The sequence below is a fragment of the Dipodomys merriami genome, unplaced genomic scaffold (assembly GCF_024711535.1).
Source record: "Dipodomys merriami isolate MVZ:Mamm:240054 unplaced genomic scaffold, mDipMer1.0.p SCAF_7, whole genome shotgun sequence".
Taxonomy (NCBI): domain Eukaryota; kingdom Metazoa; phylum Chordata; class Mammalia; order Rodentia; family Heteromyidae; genus Dipodomys; species Dipodomys merriami.
In genome coordinates this window covers 67,441,604-67,456,119 of record NW_027206290.1, presented here as the reverse complement: position 1 = coordinate 67,456,119, position 14,516 = coordinate 67,441,604, and positions in this window count along the sequence as shown.

Here is a 14,516-nt window from a genome sequence, read left to right as displayed (position 1 = left end):
TAGATAACTCATGGCATAAAAAAGTTAAGTACTTGGGCTGGGAAGGTAGCTCAGTGGTAGAGTGCTTGCCTTGCATGCAAGAGGCCCTGGGTTCGATTCCTCAGCACCACATAAGAAAAAAGCCAGAAGTGGCGCTGTGTCTCAAGTGGTAGAGCACTAGCCTTGAGCTGAAGAGCTGAGGGACAGCACCCAGGCCCAGAGTTCAGGCCCCACGACCGGACCCAAAAAAAAAAAAAAAAAGTTAAGTACTTGTTACAGATACACCTTCATACAATAAAAGTGGATTGCCTCTAAGGTGAGAACAACAATTAACTTTTGACACTTGAGAACTTATTGAGATCACCTATGAAGAAGTCCTATCCCTAAATCCAGTCTACAGGTGGTTGGGAAGTTCAATTAAACTATTTTCTCTCATAGACCTTGTGATTATATGATCCATTTTAGGCTCCTTTTGCATTTCCTCATTATTCATGGCTATCTGTTACTTGTATTGGTTACTAATAGAAATAACAGCTATTTTCATGTTACATATCATTTGCAATAGTTATCTTGAAATATCCCTTGCTCTTATTCCTTCTTGGATACCATCTGTCCCAATGCTAGATTAATGCATTTATAAAGCAGTACACATACTGCCATATTACAAGGAAGCATTCTTATTATCAACAGAATACTTTTAAAAATGTTACTTTATAAGTGTAGAGGCTGGGAATATGGCTTAGTGGTAGAGTGCTTGTCTTGCATGCATGAAGCCCTGAGTTAGATTCCTCAGTGCCACATACCCAGAAAAGGCTAGAAGTGGTGCTGTGGCTCAAGTGGTAGAGTGTTAACCTTGAGCAAAAGACACTCAGGGACAGTGCCCAAGCCCAGAGTCCAAGCCCCAGGACTTGCAAAAAAGAAGAGAGAGAGAAGGGGGGAAGAGAAAGAGAGGGAGAAAGGGAAAAGAAAGACAGAAGCTGGGCACTGGTGGTTCACACTTGTAATCCTAGCAATCAGAACACTGAGATCTGAGGGTCACAGTCTGAAGCCAGCCCATACAGAAAAACCCTTGAGACTCTCATCTCCAATTAACTACCAAAAAAAACTAGAGAGGAGCTATGTGTCAAGTGGTAGAGCACTAGACTTGAACAAAAAATGCTCAAGGATAGTGTTCAGGCCCTGAGTTCAAGCCCCAGGGCTGGCACCCAAAAAAAATGAGGAACAAGGGATCTACAGGTTTCAATGACCTTCCAAAGAGGTCTGTGGCAAGCAATGAATTCAGAATTTCTGTTGTTGGGCTTATGGGTGTTTTTCTACATCTGAATTGCCAAATGGATAATACAACAAATAATTCCTTGAAGACTAAAAACTGAAAAAGATTCTTATGTGAGCAAGACTTTAATCTGTGATTAAAGGATAAACAGGATTACAGAAAAGTGTCCGCATGCCAGGGAAAATGGTGTTGTAAACAATGATGGTGTCTTGGATCAGGTTGCCTAGAAGCAAAACCCAAGATAGGCTGTTATAAGTTTTTAAGCAAGTGACTTACTGAAGAAATATTCTCAGGAGTCACATGCATGAGCAGAAGAAGGAAGAATAAGGAGCTTTAAAAGGTTAAGACCTCAGCCTGATCTGGGGCACGCTGGAGCATAAGTAACATCTCAAGGTTATCCTGTTTGAAGGATTACTAGCCCTTCTTTGGATTGTATGACATAGGCCAGACCCAACCGCAACCAGAAGAAGGAGATTGTCAACACTAAAGCTGCTAGGAAGAATGAATGACCAAGCCAGGTGACAGTGGCTCATGACTGTAATCCTAGATACTCAGGAGGCTGAGATCTGGGGATTATGGTTCAAAGCCAGCCTTGTCAGGAAAGTCTGTGAGACTTATCTTCAATTAACCACCAGAAAACAGGAAATGCCCTGTGGCTCAAGTGGTAGAGTGCTCTCCTTGAGCTGAGGAGCTGAGGAGCTGAGGAACAGCACCCAGGCCCAGAGTTCAAATGCCAGGACCGACAAAAAAAAAAAAAAAAGACCAGCTAGTAAAGAGGAACTGAGCAACAGAGAAGAGCTGACACTTGTATGAGGAGATGAAGCATATTTGGTGAGGCATAACAATAAAGTAGGATGGGTGTAAGTTCTGTGGCTGAGAGAAATGGAGAGAGATCTATGATATCAGCAACTATGAAATTTCACAAATGAACACTTGAATTCACCCAATCATATTATTTTTCCAGAGAGAAGTAAAAGGGAGTTGAGATAGCTGGCAAAATAACAATAGTAGAAGTAGTAGTAGTAGTAATAGCAGGAGATACATGAAAACTGAAGCAATCTACTGGATATAGGTGAGAAACAATTAAAGCACTCACAAAGTAGTCCTCATGGGAGTTGAATAAGATAAGATGGAAAGAGAGGACCTTGCTTCCACCAGGACTTTGGGAAGTAAAACAGCTGGTAGTGATAATGAGTCCCAGTCTATCATTCCTCCACTTTGGGCTTTTTTTGTCTTAGACTTTAACTCGGAAGCCAGATGCTGTCTCTTGAGTTTTCATGCTCAAGGCTAGCACTCTACCACCTGAGCCATAGCTCCATTTCTGGTTTTTTGGTGGTTAATTGAAGAGTCTTATGGACTTTGCTGTTCAAATTGGCTTTCAACCACCTCAATCCTCACACTTCACCCTCCTGAGTAGCTAGGGTTACAGGTGTGAATTACTAGCCTATGACTTGCTTGAGTAATTTTAATTAGAGATTGTTTAAAAATTTGTAAATAAAGTGCAGTTTCTTACCACTTCATTTACGGTCCCCAATCCCTTTGCTCTGTCCTCAGAGGTAGTTGTCTCCTTCAAAAGCTTTTTCCTGTGCATACTTGGGCATGCAGACATACATGCAGTATCTATAGTATTGTTTTTGGTGTATGGATGTGTGCTTCAGTATACAGTTTCATATTCAACATGCTTACTGTTCTGTGATTTACATTTTTCCCCTCAACACTATAAATTAGATGTCTTAGAGATCTAAGACACCATACCATGTCTTAGTAAACAGGCCTATTCTTTTGTTCTGCAACACTGTACAATATAAAGTGAATTTACTGAATTTATTGGGCCTTTCTTAAATTAGTGTGTATTTATTAAAGAAGTTGGTTTGCTAGATGTGGCAACATCTTCAGCTGTTATCAGCAGCATTGCTGTATATAGAGTATGTGTTTCAGCATAAAGGGGCTGTTGGCTTCTCCCTTTCTGTTTCTTTTTGTGTGTGTGTGGGGGGGGGTCCGGTTGTGGGGCCTGAACTCTGGGCCTGGGTGCTGTCCCTCAGCTCTTCAGCTTAAGGCTAGCGCTCTACCACTTGAGCCATAGTGCCACTTCCAGCTTTTTTTTTTCTGCTTATGTGGTGCTGAGGAATTGAACCCAGGGCCTCATGCATGCAAGGCAAGCACTCTACCACTGAGCCACCTTCCCAGCCCCTCCCTTTCTGTTTCTGAAGTAGGGGTTACTGAGATTGGTTTTGCTGCATGATGCTGCTGCTAGACAACCAGGCTCTCTATTCTGCTCTGCCAGCCTTCATGTGCTGTCTGATGTCCTCATCCTCATTTCATAGTCAATGTGTGCCTGTTCTCCATCTTGGCATTCAGAGCTAGAAAATGGACATTCTCAGCAACACATATTTCCTTTTATAAGCAATGCCAATTGACTGAGCGTGATGGTCCATATCTGTAATCCCAGTTACTCAAGACACACCGGTAGGATGGTAGCTAAAGGCAAAAAAGTGTAACACTGTATCTGAAAAAAATAACTAAAGCAAAAAAGGAGTAGAGCATGGCTCAAGAGGTAACATACTAGGCACTCAATGCCAAGCAAGTGCAAGGCACTGAGTTCAAACCCCAAAGCCACCCAGAAAAAAAGAAAGAAAAAGAAATGTCAAAACTTTTCCAGGAATTTTCTCACCAAATTTCTTAGATATCACAAATCAGAGCCAGATCTATAACCATAGCCACTGTTGGAAGAATAGAAAAGAAGCTGGAAAAGAGGTTTGTACAGATTGTTGGGAAAATGGAGGAGAACGGAAAAGGAATAGGCCGGATTCAATCAACAGGCCATGACTGTTTATTGAGGAATAGTGAGGGTCACAGACCTTCCCATGGGTTTGGAGGTTGTGCAAGGGACTGGATTTGGGGGTGGGCTTATGTAGCTTAATAAGAAAGCAGAGAATAAAAAATGAGTTATGGGGCTGGGAAGGTGGCTCAGTGGTAGAGTGCATTCCTTGCATGCCTGAGGCCCTGGGTTCGATTCCTCAGCACCACATAAGCAAAAAGAAAAAAAGCCAGAAGTGGCGCTGTGGTTCAAGTGGTAGAGCGCTAGCCTTGAGCTGAAGAGCTGAGGGACAGCGCCCAGGCCCAGAGTTCAGGCCCCATGATCGGACACCCCCCCCCAAAATAAATAAAATAAATAAAATAAATAAAAAATGAGTTATGGTCTCTTGAGGCCCAGGGCAATGTCCTTGGCCAGGTCCACAGTAGAATGCTCCACCTGGTGTGTGGGGCTGTTGTTTCCTGGTGGCAAAGGTTGGAATGGCCTGCCTGGGGATAAGCATGTGAGCACTCACCTGAGTGCTTTGGTTGACCCTGGGGAATAAGGCAGGACCCAATCCTTCATATGCCATCTTTAGATACATAAAAAGATGGGGAGAGGCAAGTCCTTCATAGATTGCCTTAAACATCTTGATTAGAAGTGAGAATAACCTGAGAGCTTTTAAGTTTTTTCCTGTCTGGGATAGGCAAGCAAACAAGAAGCCCTGAGTTCAATCCCCAGTACCATCCAAAAAGAAAAAAGAAATCCCCCAATATGATCCTTCATTGGTGGGCTGAGCTGATGTATCAGGATTAGATTCAGCTTCAAATGACACACACAACATAACTACACCCAAACAAGAGAGCAGTTTAGGTCTCAGTCTCCAAGTTAAATAATAAATTAAAGCTGCAATGTCCCATTACAGTGCCAGAGAAGCATACTCATCATCTCACTGGTCTGTCTTGCCTAACCTCGATTCTCAAAGTCATTCAAGTCAAGATAGATATTCCATTTCTGGCATTCCAAACAAGAAGAAGGCCAGAGGAGGAAAAGAGTAGAGGCCTCCAGTTCTTCCTGGACTGCACATGCTATTTTGTATCTATGTGTCATGTACGTAGAAATGTGTCCATCTTTTCCTTCAAAGCTCTAGCTTTCGTTTATATTCTAAGATGGTAACTATATTCTCAAATGTGTTTTCTAGTGTTAAAATGTCTTGTGAGCTGGGTGTTGGTGGCTCATGCTTATAATCCTAGCTACTCATTAGGGCTGAGATCTGAAGCTTGTAGTTCAAAGTCAGCCCAGTTAGGAGTGTCTGTGAGACTTATCTAGAGTACTAGCCTTGAACACAAAAGTGAGGGACAGTGTCTAGGTCCTGAATTAAAGTCCCAGAACTGGCACAATCAATAAATAAATCAATAAAAATGTCTCATGTATATTAGTGTGATATATAGGTGATTAACTTATCTGAAATTTAGTTTCATAAAAAATAACTTTTCCCCCACACCAAAAAAAAAGTTTACCTAATTGCCCCAGTATCCTCTCTATGTATCTTTTCCTCTATCAAATACAGATGCTACCTGATTTCTGATGGAGCTGCATCTCAATAACACATTGTAGCTTTAAGGGGAAAAAAACTGTGTCAGTAATGGAGCTTGAATTCTAGGTTTTGCATTTGCACTCTCACTTGTCTTTTTTACTCAGAGCTGGTTCTTTACCACTTGAGCCATACCTCCATTTGGGCTTTTTGCTTGTTAATTGGAGATGAGAGAGTCTATGTACCCAGGCTGGATTCAAACCTTGAACTTCAGATCTCAGCCATCTGAGCAGCAAGGATCACAGGCATGAGCCACAAGCACCAGTTGAACCCATCTTAATCAAGTGATACTTGTTATTTATCAGAAGACCAACTCCTTTTTACTTGGTTGAGCTGCTCTGCAGGTCAAGAGCAACTAAGCACCTGATGGAAATTGAGGAGGGGCTGGGAAGATGGCTCAGTGGTAAGAGTGCTTGCCTTGCATGCATGAAGCCCTGGATTCCATTCCTCAGCACCACATAAGCAGAAAAGGCTGGAAGTGGCGCTATGGCTCAAGTGGTAGAGCACTAGCCTTGAGCTGATGAGCTGAGGGACAGTGCCCAGGCCCAGAGTTCAGGCCCCACGACCGACACAAAAAAAGAAAAATAAGGAGACAAATGTCCAAGATTAGAATGAAGACAAGAAGGAAAAGGCATATACCCTCAGATCTGACAACAAGGCCGGACAGACCTGGAAGAGGATCTTGGGAGGATACCTCCTCAGACCCTGAGCAAGAATGTCAGCCTGCTTGTGACAGTGGCAATTGAGACAGATATGGAGAATTTTATGGATCCAGACTCTGAAACCAGTGAGGATTCATGGACTGAAGAGCTTGTTCAACATACCACAGAAGGAAACCAAATCAACACAATATCAACTTTGGCAACGTCAGTCAATGCCCTTTTGACACTTGTAGGTCAAATCTTTGAAAAACAAAAGGAGTGATTATCACTCCCAACATCCCTACCCACTAAGGATGACATCAAAGCTCTCATTAAGAATCTATAATCCTAGCTACTCAGGAAGCTGAGATCTGAGGATCACGGTTCAAAGGCAGCCCAGGCAAGAAACTCCGTGAGACTCTTGTCTCCAATAAACCACTAGAAAACTGGAAGTGGCTCTGTGGCTCAAGTGGTAGAGTGCTCGCCTTGAGCTGAAGAGTGCAGGGACAGCACCCAGGCCCAGAGTTCAAGCCCCATGACCCAAGACCCACAAAAGAAAAAAAAAAAAAAGGATCTGTATAAGGTGGGGGAGGAATCTCCAACAAGATCAAGACTCTATAAATCATATCACAGACAAGGTCAGCTATGTCCACACACACTCCACCATTCAAGATTCAGCGACCCCAATGCTGCCTGCTATTCCAGTCACCTCAGGTGCATCTTCTGTCCCGGCCCTGCCATCACAGTCAGCTGCTGGTCTTACATTAGCATCTTCATCCAGTGTAGGAGGTATATTCTTAGATGAATAAAACGAGTTAAATAGATACAATAGTATCTATACAATATATTGAATATCCTATATCTAATCCCCAGTTCAAGAAAATTGTCCTTGCCAGGTGCCGGTGGCTCATGCCTGTAATCCTAGCTACTCAGGAGGCTGAGATCTGAGGTTCATGGTTCAAAGCCAGCCCGGGCAGGAAACTCCATGAGACTCTTATCTCCAATAAACCACTAGAAAATCGGAAGTGGTGCTGTGGCTCAAGCGGTAGAGCTCTCACCTTGAGCTGAAGAGCACAGGGACAGTGCCCAAGCCCAGAGTTCAAGCCCCACAACCGACAAAAAAAAAAAAGAAGAAGAAAAAGAAAATTGTCCTTTTAATTGCTTTGCATACTCTCTCCTCCCCTTAGAGGTAATGGGTATCTTTCTTTTTGATATATGTCTCCCTAAACTATTTTTTATTTTGTGCTAGTCCGGGGGCTTGAACTCAGAGCCTCACTCTTGCTCTCTTGCTTGCCTGGTGCTCTATCACTTGAGCCACACTTCCATTTCTGGCTTTTTGCTGGTTCCTTGGAGGTAAGAGTCTCATGGACTTTCCTGCTCAAGATGGCTTTGAAACACAATCTTCAGATCTCAGCCCCCTTAGTAGCTAGGATTACAGGAGTGAGCCACCAGCACCCAGCTATTTTATTTGTTTGATCTCTTTTTGAACTCTAAATAGTTATTTGCAACTTTTCTTTTTCCCTTCACTTTCTCATCCTTTCAACCCCTGCCCTAGTGCTTCAAAACAACAACAATAATAAAACAAACATATTGTTCTGTTCCTGATATTCTTTCACTATGTTGTGCATGCAGCTCTAATTTATGTAATTTCATTGCTACAGGGAATTTCAATTTTTTTTTCTTTTTGAGATCAGGTCTTGCTGTGTATCTCAAGTTGGCATTGAACTCACAATTCTCCTGGAATACTTTATTGTTTGAATATTTGACCATGTATTTCCTACTATAGACTTTTGGGTTTCCATGTTACTGTTGTTCTATTATAAACAGTGCTTTTCTGAACACTGAGAAGAGGTCCACTGGTACACTTGAGTGTCTCCACCATAGTTTTTTTTGTATTATTATTTCAATAAGAAAAACATTCTGCTTTATGCTTCAGTACATTAATAGGCATAAAAATATAAGACAAAGTTTCCTTTTCTGTAATTTTCCGTATTGATCTGTTTCAAGAAAAAGAAGGAGGGGGTATTAGAAGCAGAGAAGAAGAAGAAACAAAGAAGAAACAAGATTGGCACCTATAATCCTAGCTACTCAGTAGGCTGCAATCTGAGGATTGCAGTTTGAAGCCAGCCTGGGCAGGGAAACCCATGAGATTTTTATCTCCAATTAACCACCAAAAAAGCAGGAAGTGGAGCTGTTGTTCAAGTGGTAGAGTGATAGCCTTGACCTGGGACAGCGCCCAGGCCCAGAGTTCAAGAGTTCAAGCCCTATGACCGACCCCCCCCCCCAAAAAAAAAGCCGGGGCTGGGAAGGTGGGTCAGTGGTAGAGCACTTGCCTTGCATGCATGAGGCCCTGGGTTCAATTCCTTAGCACCACAAAAAGCAAAAAGCTGGAAGTGGCGCTGTGGCTCAAGTGGTAGAGCACTAGCTTTGAGCTGAAGAGCTGAGGGACAATGCCCAGGCCCAGATTTCAGGCCCCACAACTGGACCAAAAAAAAAAAAAAAAAAGCCAAAGATGGTGTCATGTGTTAAATATCTCACAGATGCAGGAAACATAAATTAGGTGGATTACGGTCTCAAATAGAAGACCCTATTTGAGGCATAACAAAGCAAAAAAGGTGGGAGAGTGATTAGTGTGGTAGAGCTCCAGAGAAGAAAACACAGGGCCCTGAGTTCACACTTAAGTAATAATAAAAACAAAAAAATGCTAGTCAAGGGCTGGGAATTTGGCTAAGTGGTAGAGTTTGCCTCGCATGCATGAAGCTCTGAGTTCAATTCCACAGTACCACATAAACAGAGAAAGCCAAAAGTAGCACTATGGCTCAAGTGGTAGAGTTCTAGCCTTCAACAAAAGAATCTGAGGGATAGTGCCCAGATCCTGAGTTCAAGCCACAGGACTGGTGTGGCAGGGGCAGGGTGGGAGAGAAGAAACTAATCAAGAGTCATTATAATTACGTGGCTATCCACTAATGAGTCAGGACTTACCAGTTAAATAAACTGTTTGGGGGAGTTTATGGCTAATTATTAGTAGAATTGTTAGTACTGGTACAGCCAAGATCTTCTAACCTAAATGTGTGGAATTTGTGAATGCTGAGCCATGAAGTCTAATAAAGAGAATGGGAATGACATTTTCTGATTCTCAGAAAGCTGGGAGTGGACTGAGAAAGATCAATTGCTCCTAGCATTACAAAGACCCAAGATTCTACTCTAAATTTGAGCTAATCAGAAGCAAACTCCCCTGTCTGATAATCAATAAAGACCCTATTAATGGGACTTTGGAGCATCTGTTGCTGGTGAGAGACACAGGTCCCCTGGTGCCCTAAAACCAGTTTCATAGTCTTGTTTCCATCACTGCCTTGTTGCCAGTCACAGCAGGTGAGTGGCAGTTTGCAACATAAATGGACCAGTAAATACATGTTATGATAATTCTACATTTTTGCCTATACTTGATATTTGCAAAAAGATAAGGCAAATAATTAATTGATCTTATATGATTTTTTTCCTTTTTTTTAAAGTCTGAGACCAGGACTCAAAACTCAGTACCTGATACTTTCTCTCATTGCCTGGCCCTCTACCAACTGAGCCATACCTCCAACCCTTGCATTTTTGTTTTGTTTATTTTGAGAATATTCTCACTATATTGTTCAGACCGGCCTGAACTCACCATCCTGCCTCTGACTCCAGGGTGTGTGTGTGTGTGTGTGTGTGTGTGTGTGTGTGTGTGTGTGTGTGTGTGTGTGTGTGTGTGTGTGTGTGTGTGTGTGTGTGTGTGTGTGTGTGTGTGTGTGTGTGTGTGTGTGTGTGTGTGTGTGTGTAGAGGGTGTGTGTGTGTGTGTGTAGAGGGAGGCTCGGATTCTATGCCACACCACCATGCTGGCCTCTTGTTTTGCATCTCTGATTATGTGTGTGTGTGTGTGTGTGTGTGTGTGTGTGTGTGTGTGTGTGTGTGTGTGTGTGTGTAGAGGGAGGCTCGGATTCTATGCCACACCACCATGCTGGCCTCTTGTTTTGCATCTCTGATTACTAAGAAAAAACATCTCAATTTTTTGTTGCAAATTTTTTGTTTTACTCTTCTCAGAAATTGCTGTGATAGAATGTCAGACAGGTCCCCTCTGGGGCACAAACACCAGTGGGAGAATGAGTATAGGCAGAGAAGGTGAATATGGTAGAAGTGACATTCGTGTATGAAAATAAAACAATGAAAACTGTTGAAGTTTGTTTTTTTTGTTTTGTTTTGCTTTTTGGTCGGTCATGGGGCTTGAACTCTGGGCCTGGGCGCTGTCCATCAGCTCTTCAGCTGGAGGCTAGTGCTCTACCACTTGAGCCACATGCCACCTCTGGTGTTCTGGTGGTTTATTGGAGATAAGAGTCTCACCAGACTTTCATGCCTGGGCTGGCTTTGAACGATGATCCTCAGATATCAGCCTCCTGAGTAGCTAGGATTACAAGTGTGAGCCACCAACACACATCTGAAGTTGTTTTAAGAAGGAAAAAGACAGGATGAGGGAGAGTAATGAAGTAGGCGAGTCTAACCAAGATAAATGTACATATGGAAATATCACAATGAAACCTCTCCATATACAACCAATTTATGCTAATAAAAATGTTTCAAAAGAAAAAAACAGGTGTTTGTTTTTCTGCTGTGGTATTGATCTTTCTTTTGGGCTAATAAGAGTTCTTGTTATTTTTCTGAAAAGTGATTCTATACCAATTCTGTCTCACAAACGTCTTCTACTTCGTGGCTTGTCTACTTTTTGTGTTGTCTTTATTAAGAATAGTTTAAAGTTTTCATTTATCAGGAGCTTTTTTTATGATTTATACTTTTATGTCCTGTCCAAGAAATTTTTCTCTACCTTAGGTTATGAAAATATTCTTGCATAGTATCCTACAAAGTTCTTTGTAGGTGGTTTGGTGGCACATACATGTAATCCTAGCTATTCAGGAAGCTGAAATCTGAGGACCAAGGTTTGAAGCCAGGTGGAGCAAAAAAGTCTGTGAGACTCTTTCCCCAGTGTACCAGCAAAAAGTGGGAGATACAGGTGTGCCTCAAGTAGTAGAGAGCTAGCTTTGAGCAAAAAAGGCTCAGAAACAGTTCTCAAGTCCTGAGTTCAAGTCTTGGGACTGGCATGTGCTTGCACACATACAATCTGCTCTCTTATACTACTGTTTACTTTTTCTATGCTCTACAGTGCTTAACTTCAGGTGTGTGTGTGTGTGTGTGTGTGTGTGTGTGTGTGTGTGTGTGTGTGTGTGTGTGTGTGTGTGTGTGTGTGTGTGTACATGCACGCATGCCAGTTCTGGGGCTTGAACTTAAGGAATCACATTTTCACTTGGCTTTATTTGCTCAAGGCTAGTGCTCTACTATTTGAGCCACACCTCCACCACAAGCTTTTCCTTGGTTAATAAAAGATAGAGTCTCACAGATTTTCCTGCCTGGGCTGGCTTCAAACCACAATCCTCAGATCTCAGCCTCCTGAGTAGATAGGGTTACAGGCATGAGAGACATGTACATAGCTATAGTCAGACCTGTTTTTGTTTTTTGTTTTGCTTTTTTGTCAGTCCTAGGATTTGAACTCGGAACTTGTACACTGACCCATAGCTTTTGTGCTTAAGGCTCTAGTGCTCTACCACTAGAGCCACAGTTTCACTTCCAGCTTTTTGATTAATTGGAGAAAAGAGTGTCAAGGACTTTCTTTCCCAGGCTGTCTTCAACCAATCTTCATATCTCAGACCCCTGAGTAGCTAGGATTACAGGCATGAGCTACTGACACCAGCTTACATTCAGACTTTTAAGAGCCAAAGTGTGTTTATCTACTAGATCTTTTGAAATAATTATTTAATAGTTCACTACAACATGCAATTGTTTAGAGTATTGCTTTCATACTTTGCTTTTAGCCATAAAATATTAATTATGTAGAAATATTTTTTAATTTGGATGGACAGACTTGGGGTGTGGCTCAAATGGTAGAGTACCAACCTCGAGTAGAAAAAAATGAAAGCATGAGGCCCTGAGTTCATGTCCCAATGTTAGTTCCCAAAATAAACAAGTTTATATGAAGTTATTCTAACTAAATCCCCATACAACATTTTAAGACATTTGTCAACATTTCAAAATGATGCCAGTGTTTGTATGCAGTTTTTTAAAAATTGTTTGGGGCATTTGCTTTGAAGCAACTCATTATGTTTAGTGTTTTTCTTTTTTGCCACAGTACTCTGTAAGTAATATCTAAATAGCTAGCTTATACTCAGTGTGCTTACTATCTGAGGAATCAGCATTTCATTTAACTTTGGGAAATTCTTATTGATTTGGGGAAATTCTATTGATTTATTTATTGATTTGCTTATTGATTTATTTTTGTGCCAATATGGGGCTAGAACTCAGGCCCTCACAATTAGTCAATTCAACATATCCTAGTATTGATGCTTGAGTGGGCTTTCACTGTAGATATATGAGGGTATTCATGACTTCAGAAAATGCTGTATGTGCCAGGCACTCATGCTGTAAGCTTAGCCACTCAGAAGGCTGAGATCTGAAGATCATGGTTCAAAGCCAGTCTGGGCAGGAAAATCAGTAACATTCGTATCTCCAATTAAGCACCAAAATATTGACAGTGTAGCCTGTGGCTCAAGTGGTAGAGCACTATCCTTCAGTACAAAAGTTCAGGGACAGCATCCAGGCCCTGAGTTGAGCCCCAAACTGGCAAAAACAAACAAACAAAACCCCCAGAATACTGTATGAAGAAAGGTGATATGGAACCTTCTTTTTTAGACCTAAAACTGGGACTCAAACTCAGTACTTGCTGCTTTTACTCATTGGCTAGTGTTCTACCAACTGAACCACACCTCTAACCTCTGCAGAACCTTCTTGGTTGAGCCCAAAGAAATAGTAGAGATCTTCAAGGACAGAAATTAGAGCACTGAAGACTCAAAGACAGAGTATTCAAAAGACTATTTTCCAGCCCAACAGCGCCATCTGCCCAACATGATCAGCAAGCACATTCCCCTTTAAGGAAAATACATTCTAGAGATTCCATAACTGTCCATCCTGACACCCTCCACTTTGTGATGTGTCAACTTCGATTTGGTGACTTTAATAGAGAGAGGCACAAATGTAAATGTTATGTTCAAGAGCAGAGCTTGCCTGGGCTTAACATTATTTGATTTTTACTCAAAACCTAGCAGCCAAAATTCCTTTGGAGAAAACTCTTCACTACTGAAGGCAAAGCTGCTAGATCAATGTAGTCCTTGAGTCACAGTGGATCCCATAAGTGCTTGTTTTAGTACACTGGTGGTTCAACTAGCTGACAATTTACCATGTCCACATTTAACCGGGTGCCAGCTCAGCAGAATCAAAAGCAGGCCTGGTCACTCTGCCAAGTGGGTAGAATTCAAGGCAATACTGATAGTCTTGGTTAATATGCTACTTGATGAGCTTTACTACATTTCCAGTACCTTTTTCCCATTGCCTATTGTGCTTCTGCTATCATGGGATGGGCACAAAGTAAAGAATTCTAAGTTTATGATGCAAAAGCCAACACTGTGTGCTAACCATGGGCCACTTCCTCTCAGCCACTTCTTGGGTAATGATCAGAACAGAAGGAGTGGAAGGGAGTATATAGAGCTATTCTCAAAAGGTAAGATCTGACCATTCCTGAGAATGGTATTCTTCTCTCCATGCCCTACCAACAGCAACCCACACCAGCTTAGTTGGTACACACTCTAGGTGTTGGCTTGGCAAAAGGAATCCTAGGGTTCTGGACTTAATTCTAATTCTGCTGTAGTGCCTGGATTCTCTTGATGGGCTAGTATAATCCCAGACCACAGAGATAATGACCACTTGGTTAAGTACATGCTTGTCAAGTTCCCACACACTAGACCACAGAGGCCAAGGTAGAAGATACAGTAAGTCTTTATGTATTTTGTAACTGCCTCTGTCACTCTCTTATCTGACCCATCCAGATGACCAGTTTGGGTTTGAGTAGGGAAATATTGAATAAAAGATGACATTATATGTGACTTAGTGGTAGAGTACTTGCCTAGTATGCATAAAGCCCTGGGTTTGATTCCTCATAACCCCATACACAGAAAAAGCCAGAAGTGGTGCTGTGGCTCAAGTGGTAGAGTGCTAGGCTTGAGCACAGAGAGGCTCAGAGACAGTGCCCAGGCCCTGAGTTCAAGCCCCAGGACTAGCAAAAAAGATGACATAGCTACCAGATGCATTGCTTTCCTGGCCATGGA